This window comes from Herpailurus yagouaroundi, unplaced genomic scaffold (genome assembly GCF_014898765.1).
Source record: "Herpailurus yagouaroundi ecotype Mexico unplaced genomic scaffold, PumYag 142, whole genome shotgun sequence".
Lineage (NCBI taxonomy): Eukaryota > Metazoa > Chordata > Mammalia > Carnivora > Felidae > Herpailurus > Herpailurus yagouaroundi.
Window position 1 is genome coordinate 2,217,593 of NW_024412397.1, and position 22,390 is coordinate 2,239,982.

Here is a 22,390-nt window from a genome sequence, read left to right on the forward strand (position 1 = left end):
TTGGCTCCTTCCCATTTCTGTAGACATCTCGTCTGGATATTTGGTTTCACTTTATCTGTGTTGCTTTTTCCTCCCTGTTTCCTTACTTGGTTTTCCAGCAAGCTGGGCTATGTCTTCACGACTCGGCCACCAGCATCCCTGGGCCACCTGATTCTACCCCACTCCCCAAGGCTCCAAGCTACAAACATTCCCCATAAGAGCCCCACTGAAGCGGTCACAAGCATGGTTCCTCTGTCGTCTAAAATGGCTGCCCGTTTCCCCACATTATCCCCATTTACTTTCTTATGCAAGATATAAGACAGAAATTAAGATTTTTTGTAACTAATAAACTTCAAATGAAGGTCCCCTTTAATCAGGCTGGAGAAGAAAACAAACACTTTGCTGCACATTGTCATTCATGTTGTAACTTACTATTCAAAAAGTGTATTCAAAGATCAGAGGCATCTTGGCCCCGAAGTCCTGATAACTTAGTAAAGGAACACTGAGTTGACATGTTAGTCACTCTTTGCTCCTTCAACATGAACAATCAAATCGTGATAAAGTGTGTCTCTCTGCCCCCATTTCATTTTTTAACATATCACTCCTGACGGCTAGATTACGGATTCTACTTTCTTTGAAGTATAGCTCTGTCTCCCTCCTAAAGCTCAATAGTCTAGAAACAATGAATGCCAAACAATATTAGTTGATCTGCAGTGAATGCTTAAATCATAATTATTATTTCATTTAGCGTGATTGTTGTCGGGGCTATGAATTTTGCACACCTTTGTGTACCTTTCTCATTTTCTAATTACTTGCTATTTCTGCTTGTTTCTTTAGTCATCATCTCACAAGTGACAGAAAACAAAGCACATCAGTCTGCATTGTTCACACTCTGAAATTTCTGTGCCCTGTTCGCTTGCTGCTCATAACAGCGTCTGACACACAAATTACATTTTTATGCCTATGCTGTTCACATAATTTCCCATGCTCGTAGGGAAAACTGACGCGCTGGATTTTTTAATAATGTCACCCCTTTAGTTATTCTCTCTCACTTGCTCCTTTCCTCTGTCCCCCAATTTACTGTAATCCGAAAATCAAACAAATACAATAGCTAAGTAAAATATTTTTGTCAGTGTCTTGAAAGGTTCTCTTCTCCCCAGTTCACGATTGGTAGTAATTATAGACCCTTTTTCCTAGATAAATGCACGCAACATATTTTTCAAAAGCTCATTCAAAATGTGCATTTGGTTTTAGAAACTACCACTGCTTTTCCACCTGAGGCCTCTGCTTCAGTCACAGCAGACTGTGCAGGGACGTTCCCACGACCGGGGGACTCAGCAGCGCCCCGAGGGAGCCGGGCGCTCAGCAGCCGGGATGCTCCACGCGAGGTTGTGGACAAGTAAGGGCAGCACGGGCGGAGCCCATGTCCACAAGGGTCCGCGTCCCTGCCCTGTCCCAAAACACGGATGCACCAAAGCCAGAGGGGACGGTGTCTGCCCGAAAATGAAACGTCAGCAATGTACAAGGGCTGGTCTCGTCAAGACCGTTCTCTCCATCAAGAAGCGCATTTCAGTCGACGTGTTTATGGTGTCGACGTGTTTATGGCCCTCACATTATGCACAGACGAGTCTTTAGTTGTGCGTTTCTGCACACAGGAAGTAAGTGCGTAGGAAAATAGAGATTCAGAGGGGGACCACTCAAAGAAGAAGCTATGCGCCTCTTGCATAGAGCGCTAATCAGTGCAATGACTTTGTAGCAGCCTTGAACCTGGTGGGAAATGGCCACGGGAATCACTGCCCAGTCGTGTTTTAGTTCCTTACCAACGTGTGACAGAAAATGTCAAGAAACAGTTGACTTCAAGGCAAACTGATTCTTCAGCTTTGCTACTGGTAGGTTTGCTTTCTAGAGGAGGAAGTGTGGCAGGTGGCATTTCCGGCAGCCCATCCCCCACGCCCAGTGTCCCTCGAGTCCGTGTCCTGCCAGCGCGCTATGGTCACTCGGACGTTGCCTGATGAGTCTGAGTTTCTAATTCCAGCCTAAACCGTGGAATTTCCAACATTTGAAAAAATACATATTCACTAATATTCGATTTTTGAAAACACATCTCCACGTGATTAAGCCGAGGCATGGGAATAGTTGGTGACTCGGCCAGAGGTAGGCAGGAGTCTCTTTCTGACACGGCACCTCTTGCTGTGTGATTTCCGGCCGTGGCGTTGGGAATTAGATTACTAAGTACTGGAGTAACAGCACAGCAAGACAGAAACAGAGAAACATCCCCTTTTTTACCGGTGCACCGAATATAACCTTCAAAACTGATCTTTATCACTAACTGGCAACAGGGAAATACTTTTAACTCAGCGAGTTAGAAACGTGTTCTGTGCTCAGGTTGTACTGAGTCATGGGAACACCAGTAAATGACCCTTCTCCGCTTTACTCAGTAATCTAGGTTGAGCAGCCCGGAAAATGGATTCAGCATTTTAAAGGCACTCGTTTGGGCTGCTTTTCTTTCAGGCAAAATCACTTACTTGTGTGTGACAAATTCTCCCAAATAGATGACAGTCTACTGTTAAAACGTGAAGGATGCCATTCCATTCCAGCCACGTCTGGAACTTTATGTATCCCGCCAAAGGCCTCAGTGACCCGGTGACTCGTCAAACACGCTCAGGGCCAGAAATAGGCACTGGGGCCAGCATCACACGAATCGGTGTGTCAGGAGAGCCTGTGTAATCGTGGGACTGAATTGTCCTCCTGGGCAATAGGAAAGCCATTCTGGAACTTCGCAAGGGAGCAGCACACAAAAAATGGACCAGAGTCCAGGCGTGGGCTGCCACACCCTGTCTGGTGCAAACCTCCTCCTGCTTCTGGTGCTCCTGTGCATGCTAATTAATAGAGAGATACATTCTGGAGAAAACCTATTTTCTCTGCTTTGCACTTTATGCACTTTGGCACGCGCCTTCACCGTCCTATGGCGGTGCGAGCTCCGTGAACACTCAGACTGTGTCTCACGTACTTGACCCCCCCCCCCCGACGCCTCAACCAAAGCAGGGGCTTGGGAAATACCTAGCAAATGCAACTTGGCGTGGATGAGAATTTTAAGGCTCTTAATAGGCTCACCCGCTGAGGTATATAGATTGGTATATCGCAACTGCTCTAGACTCCAAAAGTGAACATTCCAGGAAGAGGCAAATAAAGGTTTCGTGCAATTCTTAAACTGCGCTTTACAATGTGCATATAGACATGCTCATCAGTCCTATTGATCGTTGACGTTGCTGCAGGTGTTTTCATGTCTTCCACAAAGTTATTGTCTCAAAGAAACGTCTTCCTGAGCACCAATCATTGGTTTGCGTGAGAATGCGCTCTATTGACAATGCATTACACGCCGTATTCTTTAATCACACAGGACTTTTTAAAACACTTTTCTCTTTTTATTTTTATTTTTTCTGTTTATTTATTTTTGAGAGAGAGAGAGAGAGAGAGCAGGAGAGAGGCAGAGAGAGGGAGACACGGAATCCGGAGCAGGCTCCGGGCTCTGAGCTGTCGGCACAGAGCCTGACGCGGGGCTCAAACTCACAAACCGCGAGATCATGACCTGAGCTGAAGTCGGACGTTTACCTGACTGAGCCACCCAGTCGCCCCTAATTACACATGATTTAGGCAGTTCATTTTCTACATGCTAATTTTTTCTTTGAACTCACTTCCAGGAATATGTGTTACCCTCCTATACATGCTGCTTTTTCAAAGGAGAAATACAGCTGTTTCTTGGCTTATATTGGTGAATACTGAGTCACCAAACTGTAGATACACGTAGGCTAAAGACAGGTAAAAGGCTTCTCCTAAATCTACAGTAATCTACTAACAACTTGCTTTGAATTTAAAATGACTTTAGGAGGGGCGCCTGGGTGGCTCAGCCAGTTAAGCATCTGACTTTGGCTCAGGTCCTGATCTTGTGGTTCCTGAGTTCGAGCCTCATGTGCTGACAGCTCAGAGCCTGGAGCCTGCTTTGGATTCTGTGTCTCCCTCTTTCTCTGCCCCTCCCCTGCTCTCTCTCTCTCTCTCTCTCTCAAAAATGAAAATAATAAAAACAGCGAAAAATGCTTTAAAAAATGACTTTAGGAGACCACTAGTCTCACAGTGTCCCAAACTTTCGTGGAAGTCCTTTTAGCCCTTACACGTCAGTGTGAAGCTCCCGTTAGTTTAAAAGGATACACAGGATAATTATCTCTGTATTTTTCTAGCTGTAACATAATCATAGAACTAGTCAAGAGAGTGGAATCAAATCACATTATGTGTACAAGAAAACACTTGCTTGCTATTGAATTTGTTCAGATGCTAAGCAAAATGACTTTTTAATGTATATCTCTCTCCCTTAGACCCTCCTACAAAGAATTCATTTGTTTTAAATTCCAAACTTGTGTTTGATGGGCGAGAGGACAGCAAGTGAGCCTACGCTGGCGATTCCAGGTACAGGGTTCAAGTTAGCGCCCCAGGGCTTCGAGTGTGGGCAGGGCGGTAGGGAGGGGGCCGGGGGGAGGATGGGGCATCACGGAGACGTGCGGTGTAGATGGCTCCCCGTCAGCCACTGGCCGAGTCCACATGGAGATTATGCCTCAGCTTTAAAACTGACGGTTCAGGAAAATGGTTTCATTCTCTTCCTGGTCATTATTTTCTAAATTCCACACTGTAGTGACCCTGTGCATAGAAACCAGCTCTGGGGGTGCGATGTTAGGACAGGTGTCAGTAGCACGGTCGGTGAAGTTCGAGAAGACTCTAGAAATGGCTCCTCTGGGGCCGCAGGATGCTCTCTCCTGTCGCCATCACGCTTTGGCATTAGCCTCTGTCCTGTTCCAGCCGTAACATGGGCGTGCACCTATTTTTTCCTGGATTTCACGGATGCCTTAACAGTTGCTTAATATGAGCACGCCTGGGGGGCTCAGTGAGCTGAGCACCTGACTCTTGCTTTCGGCTCAGGTCATGATCTCACGGTTCACGAGTTCAAGCCCTGCGTTGGGCTCTGCGCGGACAAAACAGAGCTTGCTTGTGACGCTCTCTCTCTCTCTTTCTTTCTCTCTGCCCCTCCCCCTCTTGCTCTCTCTTTCAAAAATAAATAAACCTTAAAAAAACCAATTGCTTGATTTAAATGCACGAGTGAAGAATCATCCTCTCGAAGCTGCATCAAAGGAATCTGGTCATAGATCATAAAACTTACTTTCTTGCTCATAATTTCGGTATTCCACCGTCTATCAAAATCAGTTATTTTATACATGACCTTGTAAGGTTATCGATCAGATATTCAAAGCACCTCCCTTTAGGGAACAAAGAAAATGGAATAGTGTATTATAATATATTTACCCAGGGTTATATTTAAACATTATTTGGTTTAATACGCTTAGTTTATATGAGTAAGGCTGAAAAGCAGATACAAAGTTGCACATGGGTGTTCTGTTTCTTAAAAAAGTAGTTCAGGACATTTTTTTTTTCTTATAGCAACACTTTGGATCGTTTGGAGGGGGCTCAGATGAGATTTGTAAATACCTCTCTCATTTTGGCATAATCGAGGATTTGCTTTAGAAGTATATTGAGTTGTCCTGTGTTCTTAATATATTTAAACATTATTAGCAGTGAGTACAGAGAGGATTCCCGTGACTCTAACTAGAGACGATAACTAATTGGCAGATACGCTAGCTAGAGAAGGTGACGGATTTTTTTCCAGATTGTAATTGTAAATATGACACAAATTTTCTTCGTGGGCAAAATTGTGCGTTTTATACACTTGGCGGTCCCTGGATGTGTCTGACTGCCCTGCGGACCCAGCACTCGCCCCTACTCAGGACCCGCCTCAGTGAGCCGGCTGCACCTGCCCCTTACTTTGGCCCCTGGTTGGGGTCCAGTCCTTAGCCAACATCACGACCCCCACGGACTGCTATGTCATGGTCACAGGTGCAAAGCAACGGGGACAGGTGATTTCTGATTTAGTACCTGTGCCCGTCTCTCGAGGTAAATGGAGCCACGGCCGAGGTGATGGCGGCAAAGGTGTAACTTGGGGCAATATTTTAAAGGGTTCGGCGCAGGCTGAACATACTACTCTGAAGTTATTGGGTGCTCCCTCGTGACAATTATAACATAAGGACAGCACTGGGACTCACCTGTCCTATGGGGGATGAAGCTCCCTTCATGACCATCTATTCCATACGATTCACATTTCCACAGGGGCATGTGCTGTGACACGTGTGTTAAGCTGATTGTCTCCTGATTTGCGGGAAAGGGTCCCTGGGCGGGAAGTTGGGCAGGTTCAAATCCTGGTTCTGAGAGGGGCTATTTCTCAAAGCCTGTCTAATGCCAGGGTCCCCAGAGTGGAAATGTGTCTGGCCTACCTCACAAGCGTATAGTCAAGACCAAAGTATAAAACAGTTGGAAACACTTTTGAAACAACCGAGGTCTGTAACGAGGCGCTCTTATCATTATTATTATATTCAAATCTTACTGTCACAGCACTATTTTTGGATAGTTTCAGAGACCTACAAGGTATCTTACGGGTGAGACACGGTATGAAACCAAGCACGAAAAAAGGAAGGCAGAATGACAGAGCTTCTGATGAGAAACATGTTACCCACAGACCGAAGGCAGAAATCTGAGGCCTGGAAGCAGGAATATACATGCATCTCATGTTTCCAAATGCACACAAGAAGCTTGACAAATGGGAATAAGTATTAATGAACACTTTTTCTTTTTTTTTTTTTTTTAAGTTGTTTTTTTTTTTTTTTCAACGTTTATTTATTTTTGGGACAGAGAGAGACAGAGCATGAACGGGGGAGGGGCAGAGAGAGAGGGAGACACAGAATCGGAAACAGGCTCCAGGCTCTGAGCCATCAGCCCAGAGCCTGACGCGGGGCTCGAACCCACGGACCACAAGACCGTGACCTGGCTGAAGTCGGACGCTTAACCGACTGCGCCACCCAGGCGCCCCAATGAACACTTTTTCTTATTAATGCAAAAGAAACATTCTTTTTCTTGCTTCTCTGTAGTAAATTACACTGATCAGTGGAGACCTGGCCAAAGCCTACATTCCAGGTCTCAGTAATATAATCGCTATCTTTGGGCTGCCGAATCTCCTTTTTTAGAAACCTTGCTGAATCTTCACCTATGTTTTCATAACTCTGGATATGTATTTTCACTAGGACGGTTACATCCTCGTTATAAAAATCCAAAATACGGGCTTGGACGTCGTACAGTACTCTCCGAGCAGAAAGCAATTGCGTAATTAAAACAACGATCACAGCCCCTTAGAGTCCGTGGTCTTCGGTTACGTTCCGCGGAACGTGACGTTTTGAGAGTGGCTGACGGGAGCCCTGTCGTCGCCGGGGACCGTCAGCCCAAGGACAGAAAAGCCTAAAGGATCCGAGGCCTTTAAGGAGAGGATGGGCAGTCGTGACCAGTTAGTGCCGGGAGAGGCCAGCCTCTGTTTCCCCGAGCCTCCTCCAACCCCGCTGTGGGGTCTTGTGCTTCCAACGCAGCAAGCAAGGAGCACACGCTCAGGAGTCCTTTGGGGCGGGAAACAATGGACAGCGGAGTCCTCGCGAAACAAGCGGTGGGGCCGGGGGCCGGTGCCAGGAGGACACGGTGCCATCTGAAACCAGACTCCTCGAAAGACACGTGCTTAGAAGACGACAAGCCTCCCTGATGTCGCTTTGTTGAAAGCGCCAGCTGGCCGATGGCTTTGGCCAGCGGCTCACCCTTCAGCGTCTCTGTGTCATCACTCGTAAATGCTAAGACGCGTTACGTGCCCTTCACCGACACCCCTTGGCCTCTCTGCTCCTCTTTCGGAGTCAGCTTCCGAGGTCATTTCCCGGCCACACGGACCGTGGCCGTACTTCCTGGTCTCATCCAGTAAGTTCGGTCGGTTTCCCAGGCAGTCAGCATTTTGCCGGCAACTGTCATTGGAGGGGCCGTCCCCCTGCAGTGTGGTCTGTGTTTGTCCTAAGGAACAGCCGTCATCCCACCTGCACTCACAATTGAACCCTTGGGGCGCCTGGGCGGCTCGGTGGGTTAAACATGTGACTCTTGATTTCGGCTCAGGTCGTGATCTCACGGTTCTTGAGTTCGAGCCCCACATCGGGCTGCGCTGACGGGGCGGAGTGCACGTCGGGCCCTCTGTACCCCCCTCTCTCTCTGCCTCTCCCTCGCTTGGGCTCTCTTTCTCTCTCTCTCTCAAAATATAAACAGAAACAAAAAATAAATGAACCCTTGACTGATAGGAAGAAGAGGAGTTTCCCAAAGTGTTATTTAGGGTAGAACTTACCTCCGTCCCCCCACGATACCTCCGGTGACAACGTTCACACTCCCGCTCACAGCACATTTTTTGCTTACAAAAATTCGATACTCAGTGAATGAAAAAAAAAGGATAAAAAGCCTTTTTAAGAACTATTATGAGGTATTGAGATGAATTTAAAGTGAATCGAGGCAAATCTAGATCTTTTCTGGAAAACATTACACAGTTAAGTATCTAAGAAAAAGTGGGGGGGGGGGGGGAGTCCAAAGCAGCAAAGGCTAATTAGTGTTTTTTATTTTATTTTTTTTAATTTTTTTTAATGTGTATTTATTTTTCAGAGAGAGAGAGACAAAGAATGAACGGGGGAGGGTCAGGGAGAGGGAGACACAGAATCTGAAACAGGGTCCAGGCTCTGAGCTCCAAGCTGTCAGCACAGAGCCCGACGCGGGGCTCGAACTCACGGACCGCGGGATCATGACCTGAGCCGAAGTCGGACGCTTAACCGACTGAGCCACCCAGGCGCCCCTAATTAGTGTTTTTTAAAACGATCAAACCGAGGAAAATGACACCTATTTTCCTGAATTTTTCCATTTTGGTCTCCGTGTTTGATATTTCTTCTCTCCTTTATAACAGCCAGTCCACAGAACGCAATTTTTGTAGCGCGGAACATAATCCTCCCAAATGAACGCGATATTTGACTTAGGGCAACAGCGTATCTTCGCAGCTGGGTGCCCAAAAGGGCGGTTTGTTTTGCTGCTCTAGAAATACAATTTGAAATATTTAGGAAGCTCTATACTTCCCCAGGGATGTTGCAACCGGCTCTGCACACGATCCGACAAGGTGTGATGGATCTTTAGACCCTTGTCCTGCACAGATTAGCGGCTTTCTGTCACCTTTCTGCAGGATGCGGAACTGAGGCATCGCAACTTGTCTGTCGTTGACTTGGCGACACAGGAGCTGCAGGTACGAGGACTCTGCAGACCTCGTACCGAAGACACTGGAGAAACAGCAGGGCAGAAGCAGGGGCGGCTGTGTCCCGAGTGCTGCGGCCAGCGCTTTGGAAGTCAGGGGACGGAAGTCAAGCTGCTGGGGAGGCAGGGCTGTTATCTTTTCTTTCTTTCTTTCTTCCTTTCTTCCTTTTTTTTTTTTTTTTTTGAGAGAGAGAACGAGCAGGGAGGGGCAGAGTGAGGGAGAGAGAGAGAGAGAGAGAGAGAGAGAGAATCCCAAGCAGCGTCTGCACTGTCAGCCCCGAGCCCGAGTTGGGGCTCCGACTCACAAACCACGAGATCTTGACCCTGAGCAGAAACCAAGAGTCAGACTTTTAACCCACCGAGCCCCCCGGGCGCCCAGGGCTGCTATCTTTCTGACAAAAAAAAAAAAGCAAAGTGAATCAGAGCTCCCCTTGTCAGGAATTGGCCAGGCCCAGCAGCGGAAGAGGCGAGCTGACCACAGATCAGGGTCAGTGGAACCCACTGCCCACAGGCTGATGCGCATTTGCTGTCACAATGTGGGCGGCACTGAGATTGGGCACAGGCCCCCTGCCTCTCAAACTGGCACTTTTCCTGTTAGTCCCCCTTGATCCACCTGCCGATAACTCGGCCATCAACTCCTCCCCAAACAAGAGTGTCTCCAACCCGCACAGCAGGAACCAGGAACCAGAGGCCAGGATTCTGGGCTCCCACTCCGGCTGGCCCCTGGGGTTTCCTGTCGAGCATTCAGAGCCACGCCTGGCCTGAAGCTGATTTGGGCCGTGAATCATAATGAAGTGGGAAACAGATGCAGATGCAAATGGCAACTAGAATTAAATTTCGTTATAACCTGCAGCCCTTTGACAAATACTCGAGGCAGGCGCAGCAGAATTCTTCCAGAACTCCCTACTGTCTTAAGGCTAATGCTTTGCTAGAGGGAAAAATAGCTTGACTGTAGCCTGGCCTCCGGGATCCTGCGGGTCTTTAACATATGAAAGTCCTTCTGGAAACTTCCCTTGTCTTTACTTCCCCGGCTCCATGGGATACAACCAGTCTCCTCACAATGCCAGCGTGGATGTCTGCCCACGGCCCCTGTCCCGTGCTCTCATACAATCATCTTTTTTTTCCTCGAGAATTCTTTCTTGGCTGTCAGCTCTGAACCCCCCACCAGGACCCCAAAACCCCATCAAGATGCAGGTTCAGGCCGGCTTTGAGGGCCGTCCTTCCAGGGGCATTTTTGTTCCCAGAGCCCCTAATGCTCGGTGCTTCTGGGGCCACTGAGGCTCCACTCAGTCTCTGCTGGTGGCACCACTAGGGGGTGAGCACTTCCCCCGGCCTCCAGACTTCACCGGTTCCCCTCTGCCACCTGCTGAGGACATGGGACACAGGCGCGGCTCCCTCGTGGTGAGACCACACCCTGGCGCCCAGTTGGGGTGAGGTTGGCCCTCCTGCTGGGGCCACTGGGACTGCCCAGAGCACCCCTGATGGTACGGGTCTCAGGGCTCCCCAGTCTCTCAGTTGGGGCTCCCCCTTCCTGGCCCTGAGGCTAGAGACAGCAGGCTTTTGTTCATTTCATTTGACAAAGCTGGTTGGCAGCTCGGGGTTGAAGGCCTTTGGCGCCCGGCCCGAAGGCTATGAGGACAGAAAGGAAACCCAGGGACTCCCACACTGTTGCTGAAATCCTGAGTCCCTGCCCCTCCCCGTCCTTCCCAGCCGGCGGTCCCTCCCCGTCCTGTCCACTGACTCGAGAGGCGCGTGGTCACTTCAGGGGAGCAGCAGGGCAGAGGGAGTGTGCTACGATCCATTACTCTTTTGTCAAACACTTCAAGTAATTCCAAGCGGAATGTCGAAGAGTAACTGATGTAGAAAATGCTGGGGTTCAGAGCCAACGGCCAAGAAAAATTCGTGAGACGTCTTCGGTGCAAAAAGGTGCTTTTATTAAAGCACAGGGACAGGATCCGTGGGCAGAAACAGCTGTGCTGGGGTTGTGTCCACTGACTGATTGTATACCTTCAGGTTGGGAGGGCGTTAGGGACAGCTTAAGTCTCTAAGGAATTTGAAAACAAGGTTTCCAGGACCTCGAGGGGGCTAGACGCTGTTAGGAAGAGGTCATTTACTACTGTCTAGTAAAACCTCAGGCATGAGACCTTTCAGATACCTATCATGGGGCCATGAGCTTAGAGTGATTGTCAACATATACTTTGAGGGGGGTTGAGAAAAAGGAATTTTTCAAAGGGATCTCTGTATGTTTGAAGTCGACTCCCAGGATCCTGGGGGGTCAGGGCAATGTTAAGCTGAGATTGACATTTGCCATTAGCAAAGCGTCACCTGAGGCAGCTGAGGTCCCAGAGGAAGGTCACCCTGCCTGCTTCAAGGACTGGCCAACGGGCTGAAGGTCGTAAGGAAATTTAATCCGTTCTTTTGCCTTTGTTTCCCACATCAGTAACCAATTCTGCTACTGCGTGCTTGCTTCTTGATTCTGCGTGACCGTGCTTTGCTTGTTTTCCGGACCTTCTGCTACATTATTTGCAGGTGGCGAAGTTCACAGATGAGATGGAAATTTGGTCTGGAAGGCTGAGATAGAGCTGAGGAGTCCTGGTAAATGGTGAGTGTCTGGCTTTCCCAGCCTCACATCCCCAGTGATGGGAGGCTGGATATGTACCGAAATGGTCCTAGTGCTCCCAAAGGTACACAGGCCCAGGACAAGCATTTCTTGCATCAAATCCTCGGGTCAGAAGAACAATTGTCTCCTTAACCTTTGTATTTAACACATGGCCTCTTGCCACAGGCATTATCTCAGGTACCTTAACATGCTCAGGAAACTAAGAATGTAAGTATTACTATTCCCGTTTTATAAAATGAGGAAACAGACTCAGAGGACCTTGCTTAAAAACTCAGCCAGAACTTGGGGGAGTCAGGATTTGAACAGGATCTTCTGACCCCGAGTCTTAGAATGGCTTCACTTCGGTTTCGTCTTGGCTAAAGGCCTGTAATTCTGCAAAACCCTAATAACGAGGCTTGGGATTCAATAAACAGAATTATCAGTAAATTCTGTCCATCTGCTGGGAAAAAAAAAAAAAAAACAGGCTTTAAAGACCTGACATATAAGCTGGTTTTATGAAAAAATGCAAGATATTTCAGGGGTCAGCTTCCTTCCTCCACCAGGCTTTAGGTAACTGAAGTAGCACGTGATCCAAGAAGAGAAAGGGGAACCAAAAGAAGGTATTTAGGGCCACTTGAAACCATCATGTGCATAGGAATCAACTGAAAGGCTATCAAACTTTTAGATTCCGGGGCCCCACCCCGCAGACTTGGCCAAAGTTGACCCAGGGCAGGACTGGAAGTTTCCCAAGCACTGCTAAGCATTTGTTTATTTGGAAAGCAAGTTTCAAATGTTCAGGATGATGTGGTCTGGAATGATGTGGTAAGACATCACCCATGTGTTTCCAAGGTTCTTACCACTGACATTCAGCCTCAAAATTAGGGAGAATCTCGGGGGAGCCGATTCCAAACTAAGAATTCGTTGAGGAAACGTAGTGTAAAAAGCATGATTTGGGGTACCGTCGTGCCCCCTTATCCGCGGTTTCGCTTTCCGCAGCCTAACGTGGTCCCAAAGCCGATGATCCTGACTTATCGTCAGAAGGTCGTGGTAGCCTACTGCTATGTCACACGCCCAGGTCATTCACCCGTGTCACCTCCTCACGTGAGCATTTCATCATCTCTCGTCACCACAGGAAGAAGAGTGTGTGCGGCACAATACAGGATTTTGAGAGAGAACACATTCACCTAACTTTTATCACAGTGTATTGTTATTATTGTCCTATTTTACCGTTAAGCCTTGTAGTTAATCTCTTACTGGGCCTAACTTAGAAATTAAGCCTTATGGTAACTATTATGTACAGGGGAAAAACACAGTCTACTTAGGGTTCAGTACTATCTGAAGTTTCAGGCGTCCACTGGGGGACTTGGAACGTACCTCCCCCACATTAAGGAAGACCACGGTACCGGGAAATAGCTTAGCAGTTTGGTCAAACGATAGTCACATTTTTTTTTTTAAGATTCTATTTTTTTTTTAAGTAATCTCTACCCTAACTGAGGCTCGAACTCACAACCCCAAGATCAAGAATCACAGGTTTCACTGACTCAGCCAGCCAGGTGCTCCCCAACTAGAGTTATTTTTAATCAGTGAGGAGTCTCAAATTGAAAAGAGAGAGGGAGAAAGCGAATGCGGCATGCGAATATCAGAGATGCTCATCCAAAGCAAAGCCGTCTTCCAATCAACGTCGGACCTGGCTGCACAGTGTTAATTGGGGATGGAAGTCACTTAATAACCAAGGCAGCTTCTCACCGTGGATCCCATGGCAACAAAGCCATGCCTGGCAACTGGACTTGACTTCCTTGGTGATAAATGAATCAAATAGGGTTTATTCCTATGGCCAGTTCAGTAGAGGAAGTCACATTGCCTTAGAAAATGAGCGAGAATTACACCCCCAGTCAGCTCCCACAGGACCACACTGACAGGAGTGTGCGGTCCGCGGCGGGAGTCACAAACAGGAAGTGATCCCTCCAGAGTCAGTGCTTCTGGGATGATGTGCTGGCCAGAACGTGTCCATCGCTGGTACCTGTGGGAAGGTCACCCCATTCGTATTCCTCGTTCTTTGAAGCCTATTGTTTTTTTATTTTAGGATCAAATAATTTATTTTTTAATATGAAATTTATTGTCAAATTGGTTTCCACACAAAACCCAGGGCTCATCCCAACAGATGCCCTCCTCGATGCCCATCGCCCACCTCCCCCCCTCCACCCCCGTCAGTTTATTCTCAGTTTTTAAGAGTCTCTTATGGTTTGGCTCCTTCCCTCTCTAACTTTTTTTTTCCTTCCCCTCCCCCATGGTCTTCTGTTAAGTTTCTCAGGATCCACAAAAGAGTGAAAACATATTTTAAACGCCTACTTAAATTGTTCAAATGCCTTAACACCTAAGCGAAGAAATAAGAGGAAACAATAGATTAGATGCAGACTTTTTATCTTAATGGAATACATTCTTTTTTTTCTAAGGTCACCTGAGAATTTGTGCAAAGTTTTCTTTTACTTAATGTAAACTTGTACGTATTCATTCTCTATGGAGCAAAAAGTTGTCTTATTTAATCTCTTCTGGGTAGGATACTTACCTAGAGGGCTTTTGATAGAAGTCACAGGAGCAAAATTCCTTGGAGATCCTCAGGGGTTTTTAAGGGTGTCAGGAGATTCTCAGACCAAAATGTTTGAGAACGATTGGTCTAGAGCATCACATAATTTCACTGCATTTGGCTTCCTGACGGAAAGAGCGAGGCACAGTGTTAACACCAATTCAAATCCCATCCTGAAACATCGTCTGGCATTGAAGCGGTAGGTTTACCCCCCTCAAGTACCGGAATATAAAATTGCTCTATCGACGTATCGATACTCATCTTGGAATCCTCTTAATTGTGCCTGAACATTTAACAGCTTAACAAATTTCTCAGCGTTTACTTGTTTCTGTATCACAGGCCCGTGGCTAGTGAACGAAGGCTCTGCCTTTTAGCCTCAGAGCTAAACTAGCTTACCAGAATATTCCCTGCATCATTAATATCTTCCTATGTTTAAGTTCCTTCCATTTCAAATAAGGAAATGAAAAGAACCAGATGTACCTCCTTATAAAAGATGCTGTAAGCATTTGCTTCATCACCCGCAATGACCTACCATCAAATTGCGTGTTACCTGATTCCAGCCAGATGGTGGTTCAGTTTCCCATGACTCTACAGAGGAAACATTGGATGGGCATCTAGGGGTCGCCACAGCGGACTTGGGGGATCGTAATAGTTGTGGTTCATTATTTCAGTAACAGCTTATTAGCGTTACTCCATAGCAAGTTATTTACAGACAGACTTGCGTAAGCCTCAGGAAGGTTCACAAGGCAGCTGCCGCTATTAACCCCGCGTCACAGATGGGGGGACTCCGTGGACAGGCTGAGTGTGGCTCGCTAATTTTCCCCGTGGTGCAAACCTTGCTTTGAATGCAGCCGTCAGGTGTCTAAGCCCTAAACCATAGTGTCGTCCTGCTAGTAAGATAATAGTGACCGTAATAAATACTCTTATAATAGATAAGTTGAGTTTTTTTTTTTTTTTTTTCTTCCCAGAAGAGGTTCACATTGTCTGGAAGGGAGAGAAATAAATAACAGTAAAAACTGGCAAATACTATTATCACGTTTCCCGGATAGATTTAATAAACCTTTTCCGAATGTGTCGTTCAGCTAATGATCTTGTTAAAACGGTATGGAGGGGCGGCGAGCCATGTGACAGCTTCCACCTGGGTGACCAGACAGGGCCTCCCGAGAGGGTGGTGGGTGAGCCACGTCTTCATTCTTGAGAGGGGTTTCCCTCCGGAAAGAAATGTGGGGGTTCTGAGGAGTCAGGAGGAAGGGGAGCCCCAGGAAAGGGTTAGCAGCACGGGTCTCTGGCGGTAGAAGTTCTGAAACAGAGTCAGCAACACCGCGTGGGCACCCGTCAGAGGACACGGACGGGAAGGTTGGGGGGAGGCTGTGGTGGACGGTGAAGATCACGGGGCCAAGGACGACCTTGACCTCCTCTCAGGAAGGAGCCAGCAAGGGACACCCTCAGGGACATGCCGTCTGCAGCGGGAGGGCAGGCGCGTGGAGAGCACTGGGAAGGGAGAGGACGGTGAAGGGTGTGGAGGTCCTGGCTGACCTTGGATGAGCAGGATGAGGATCTGTGGGGGTTTGGATCACCTGCTGCCGTCCTCTCGCTTCCTCGGTTTTCCCTCCCAAGGGTGGGGACTGACCCCAGGTTCCAGACGGTGTGCGTGAGGGCAGGCACACCAGCAGGGTGCCCGCTGTCTTTCTAAAGAAAGGAGACTTGGCTCCTTCTGTCATCCCTCTTCTGAATGAGGTTTCCTTTCTTGCCATCTTTTCTTGCCACTCCAGAGATCAGGACTCACCGAAGGTTTCCTTCTGCGTCTCCGCTGAGCCAGGACTCTCTCACCGGGGCTCCAACCCTGGGGACGGTCCGCTCTGTCTGGAGTGCAGCTTCAGGACTCCAGGAAAGGGCCACTAGGAGGGTGCATCCGGGGGACTGCTAGAAACGCCAAATTTCGAACCTTCTGCCGACCTACGGAATGGGAATCTGCAGTTTAGCACACTCCAGGCTGTCCATGAACACAACCACGGATAGTACAGTATACAATCAAAACCCACAGGACAATCTACCAGGATTTCTTTTTTTTTTTTTTTCCATTGTCCAGATACTTCCCAATTTCCCACGACAAATCCCAAACTGACTGTTATTTGTTAAGGCATTTTTCTTGGTGAGCATGGTAATGCGGTGTCTTTCCATCTGGGCCCCCACCTCCTGGGCACGCTCCAGCACCTGCCGGTCAGCCAGATTTAAACTTAAGCCCACACATCGTATTGCCCATTTTTGCTGCTTCTATGGTTCCCTAGATTGAGTCGCAGCAAGCTGATTATCAAATGACCTCCCCAATGTGGCACCGACTCATTTTCCTTCCCCGTATCTTACCCTTATGCTTCATGCTGTTGGGCCATGTGGGGCCATTTGCCCTCTGGAAATGCAGTGGTCATTTCTCTCTGCATTAACTTCCTGAAGCTCTTTCGACAGCTGGCTTACCCTCCGCCATGCTCTCTAGTCAACTCCCCCCCCCACCCCGGCCCCGTTCCTTGAAAAGCATGCTGATCTTTTTGTCCATTCATTGACTGTCCCAAGACCCAGGGATCTTTACTTCCCGAATTTGGACCCCGCTTTTGATTTTCCTCGCACACTGTCTCAATAAGTTCAAGTCATTTAAACATCAAGCTGTCCATAAGTTTATCAATTGAAGGGTGGTCTTAAAAGCATAGGTCAAAAAGCGCTGACACTCCGGTAGGCGAACTTCAAGCACCCGCTGAATGAGACAACAGCCCAGTGGATGGAAGTCTCAGAATCATCCACGGCTTCAGGTATTGATGGGTTTCTTTTACCCCCGCCACCCAAACCGTGCTCTTCACAGCGGCCTCCCTTCCTGAAATTCGTCCCGGCAGGGTCCCCTACGCGCATCTTGAGAGCAGAGATCACAACACATTTTTTTTTCTTTACCCTACAATATGGGGGATTTTGTCTGGCACAGAGTAGGGCCAAACACAAGACGGTTGGTTGGTTGGAAAGCTTGTGCTATGTGACAAACGGGGATCATCGATGGCTTCTGTTTGACCAAGTGTCATTCTGCTCTCTGTGAGAGGTTTCCATGCGTAGTATCAGTGCCTTCTGTGGAGACCCATCTTTAGTTAGGTCTGTCTGGAACCTGACAGGGTGACAGAATGCGCATTTAAACACTTGATAAATACTTTTAATTAGGATGGTGGACGGTCCACCGCTGTCAGGGTTAATGCCTGAGAAAATAGCGTCTAATACAATTATCCTTTCTTTCCTCTTTTGTGATGGAAAATAACTAGGGTCCAAAGGTTTAAGGAGGCTAACATTAACCTTTTAGAAAATTCAAAAAAGGCACTGACTTCACGGGTTGCTATGACTCAGCTTGGTTAACAGAACTGAGAGTTCTTTCAGAAAAAAATGCTCCATAAAAAAGCATGTGGGATGTTCCCGTGACCACTGTAAGCCCCCAGGTACTTAATTTCTTCACAAAGAGGAAGAGAGCCATCATTTCCAGCTTACTCAGATCTTTTTTTCCATACTAATGTCATGATGTGGCCAATCTTCGAAATGAAAGATGCAGTGATATCCTACTAAGTTCACTGCAAGGGCAGTCATTAGGGATGGCTTCTGGGGGTCACAGTTTCCGACTCAGAAACTTGGTTTGCTTTTCTCTCACAACGAAGTGGGCAGCAGACTCTCAGCTGCCAGGGGCTGAAACAGAATTAACGATTTAATGGCCACATGTGTCTGCTCCTCTCAATAAGCTTCTTCCTCTAGATGACATAGCCGGCTTAACCATGTGGGTCACTTGAGGGAGCTATGGCTGTCTGTTGCCAGGGAAACCAGGCGCAAATGAACACACTTGCGTCTCATCTCTTAGTGGCGGTTAGCAGCCGGCTTCTTGGAGGAGGGTTCGTAACACGATAAATGGAAGACGTCGGGAGGTCCGCACACGTATGCAATATGACAAGCGATGCCTCATTGGGAAACCTCTGGGGATCTGTTATCTTGAATCAACTTGTAAATAATTCTGAAGTATGGGGCGCCTGGGTGGCTCAGTCGGTTGAGCGTCCGACTTCGGCTCAGGTCGTGATCTCACGGTTTGTGGGTTCGAGCCCCGCCTCGGGCTCTGGGCTGACAGCTCGGAGCCCGGAGCCTGCTTCGGATTCTGTGTCTCCCTCTCTCTCTCGGCCCCACCTCCGCTCATGCTCTGTCTCTCTCTGCCTCTCAAAAATAAAAAAACGTAATAAAAAAAATTTTTTAATAAATAATTCTGAAGTGTGTTGACACCTTTGAAAAACAAGTTTAGACGGCCCACAAGGGACCCATGCTGGTTTTAACACGGAGCAGATCTGTCTTCTCTGTGCAAGGGCACATTGTGTAGTGGAAAGGGGGGCTCGGAGTCCCCGAGGTGTGGGATCCCGTCCGTAGCTGCAGAGGTCACTTGCCGGAGGGTCCTCACGATGCGTGTAATTCATCCTCGGCAATTTGACTTCCTCGATGACACCATAAAGTACACACTGAAGGGGACCCAGTCCGGCTGGATAAACAACCAGACGTAAAGGTGTGTGAAGCCACTGTGAGTCAAGCACACGTTTTCTTAAATCTGTCCACGAGGGCAGCGCGTGCACGGGGGACGCTGTCGCCGCTTCTGCAGGTGGCGGACGGGAAGGTACTGTCCTCCGATGCAGAACCGGGAGAAGTGAGGACGCCCCAGCTCCCTCAAGGCAGACTTCTCCTGGTTTTCATTCGACAAGCAATAGAAGCCCTGCCCTCTTGAAGAATAATTTCAGGGGGCACACACGCTTTACTCTGCAAGTAGCCGTATAAACGGAGGGAAACTCGATGTCCGGTTGGGCGAAGGTGACGGTTTTCGTGAGGAGTCAGCCCGCCGGGGGCATCCGCAGTGCTGGACCTGAGCCTCGGCTGCCCCGAGTCCGAGATGCCTCCAGCATGTGGGAAAGGATGAGCACATTCCAGCAACCCAGAGTCAGTGCAGGCAACCCACGAGGAAACGAGCGGAAATGCCAGAAAGATACCAGGATACGTGAAGGTGCTAAGAGGCTCTGTGCTTTTATGGTGGCTGCTCACACTGGGCGGCTTCCTGGGAAGAGGGGCGTGTTCGTACCCGCACCAGCGTTGGAAATGAGCGGAGAGGACCCAGAAGCAGCAGTGGTAGCAAAGGGGGAGGTTGAGGGAAGCCCTCCGCGAGCCGGGCCTGGGGGACTGTTCACCACTGAGGAGGGGGAGCCCCCCTCCCCAGCCCCCACCCCGTCCCGGGAAGCCAGACTCGGATTCCTCGTGCTGAGCAAGTCACTAGAAGATGCATCTGATTCTCGTCCTGGCAGAGGCCACAGCCACTATCATCAGGCTTCTTAAGACTTTCTTTCATCGACTCGTATTAATGGAACAAAACTTTATTCGAAACGTTAAAATCTGTTCTACCAAAGGGGCCTCGGTTTGTTTGGTACGGAAGCTTCTTATAACCAACCCACAGCATCATCGTGGTAACGGCTCTCTGAGAAATGTGCATCCGTTTCAGACACGGCCGCGAAAGTAGCAAATGTTTTTCAAGCACCTTCTGTGTGTTGAGGACGGAAATAGATGGTTTTACCCCATTCAGTCCTCACCAGGAAACTGCACAGACATTATAACGGCTCTTGGCAGGTGATTTTCTCAATGCTCCTACATTCTAAAATGTCATTTTACTCTAAGAACCGCCCTGTGGGACGTATCACATGATGCAGGGAGAAGGCTGCAGAAAGGAGAAGCCGCCATAGCACGTTGCTGCCCGTCTGACTTTGAAGCTCTGAGAGATTTTCTAATATACGTTCGGCCATCACCGTGTTATCACTCAAGTCACAGGCTACGGAAGGAGAGAAGGCAATGGCCTGAAAGCACGATGAATTTTTGTTTAATCGAATCTAATGGTCACGGCAACGGAAACAACAGTAAAAATACAATGTTTAGTTGAAACTTACGGATCATACATAACTGGACTAGCTCATTATTATTTCTGTTTGGAGCCAAAACAATTAGTTCAGGAAAAAACGTGTCAACCGTGGTTCTGGAAAATTCATGCGTGGCGTATTCTTTTTTTTTTTTTAATTTTTTTCTTAACGTTTATTTACTTTTGAGACAGAGAGAGATAGAGCATGAGCGGGGTGGGTCAGAGAGAGAGGGAGACACAGAATCTGAAACAGGCTCCAGGCTCTGAGCTGTCAGCACAGAGCCCGACGTGGGGCTCGAACCCACGAACTGCGAGATCGTGACCTGAGCTGAAGTCGGACGCTTAGCCGACTGAGCCACCCAGGCGCCCCAATGCATGGCGTATTCTGATGATGGACTGTTTACAAGACGATGGGAGATTGAGCCTACGTGCTGTGCATATGTGAGTGTGTGTGTGTGTGTGTGTGTGTGTGTGTGAGTGTGCCCCCAGTGTGGGAGTGTGTGAGCATAGAGCTGTGTGCAGTTGGGTGTGTGAAAGACAGGAAGATGAGACTGGAAGGAAGGGACCCTGCCCCCTATTAAATTCTAATGTCTGCAAATCCCCAGGCGTGAAGCATTGAGTTTACTGAGAGTCTTCTCCCAACCACATAGACATCTAACAGAGGGTCTTTAAAAAGGGACGTTATCCCTTTTTAATTTAACAGTTAAGATCACAACTGAGCCCAGGGAGAGGGGCAGGCACAAGCCACCCCGTGTCCTTAAGGTATTCATCTCACCTCCAAAACACAGAGAACGCTTCTCTGCTGGCGTGGAAACGACCTGCGTGTGGTTTGCAATGCTGTGTGTAGTCCTGGAGGAGTCTCCAGAAAACACAGCCCCTAGTACGTTAGGAAGGGCTGATTAGGTGAAGGGTTTGTCGCGCAGACCCCAGGAAGGAAGGTGAGCAACGTGGCTGTGGTGTTTAAGTTCCCAAACCTCCGAGAAGAGACAGTGGGTGAGGTTTTCTTGAACGATTTTGTTGTGGTTGATTGGTTGATTTTTTAGGACAAAGCATGGATAGAACAAAAGGCTTCAGAGCAACGTAACGGACAGAAGGCTCTGGTCTAACCTTCTCTGGAAGTCAGTGCTGTAGAGAGACGTGGGCTTCATGCCCCTGGGCTCACGTTACATTTCAGGGCTTTTGTCTTTTTCATTGGTACGCTTCGTACAATCCGACTTAATCTGAAAGGATACTGAGCCAGACGTGATCATGATGCTGTGGGGAGCAAAGCCTAAAAGAAAAGTATATAAAATCAAATTTCCTTATCACCTGTAGCCCACTGACAAATACTTGAGGCTGGGAGTAGAGCATTCCTCCAAAACTCCCAGTCTTAATGGTAATGCTTTGCTAGAGGGAAAAACAGCCTTGGCTGGGTGATAACCAGGCCTCCAGGACCACCTGAGTCTTTAGCGGAGGAAAGTCTTTCTGGAAACTTCCCTTTGTATTCACCCCCGCCCCCCAACTCAGTGTATAAAATCAACTGGCTTTCACAACTCCAGTGCAACTGTTTCTGCCCACAGGTCCAGTCCCCGTGCTGTAAAAAAAACAAACAAACAAAAATACCTTTTTACGCGGAAAACATCTCAAGTTTTCTTTCTTGGATTCTTTCTTGGCTGCGAACCCCAGCACCTCAAACAACGTCACTGACGACGGAGGCACAGCTTGTACACGTAGCTAGAGTGAAGTCTGGAGTGTCGTGATGTAGAGCTGAAACCAGTGACATTCTCCAATACTGGACCATACAATTTTACCAAAAAAAAAAAAAAAAAATAGAGGTGCCAACAAGCATTCATGCTACCATTTACCACTAGAAATGGAGCTTAAATGAATGAAGATTAATGAGACACTATTAACAAGCAGGCATTGGCATTATTCCTGAGTACCTGTCTTTGTTTCCTTTCCGAAACGGGGCAGGGTCCTCTGAAATGTCCCCATTCACTGTGGCCGAGCCAACAAGGGAAGCTTTCAGCGGCGCTTAAGCGCTCATTCCAAAAGAGCGGTTTTTCAT

General features: G+C 48.1%; 1 non-coding gene across 1 annotated transcript; it reads left to right on the top strand.

Moving 5' to 3' along the window:
* Window positions 1-18,437: 18,437 nt before the first annotated feature.
* Window positions 18,438-18,522, top strand: TRNAR-UCG (transfer RNA arginine (anticodon UCG)). Its single transcript has one exon. It is a non-coding gene; the product is annotated as a tRNA-Arg (tRNA).
* The last annotated feature ends 3,868 nt before the right edge of the window (window positions 18,523-22,390 follow it).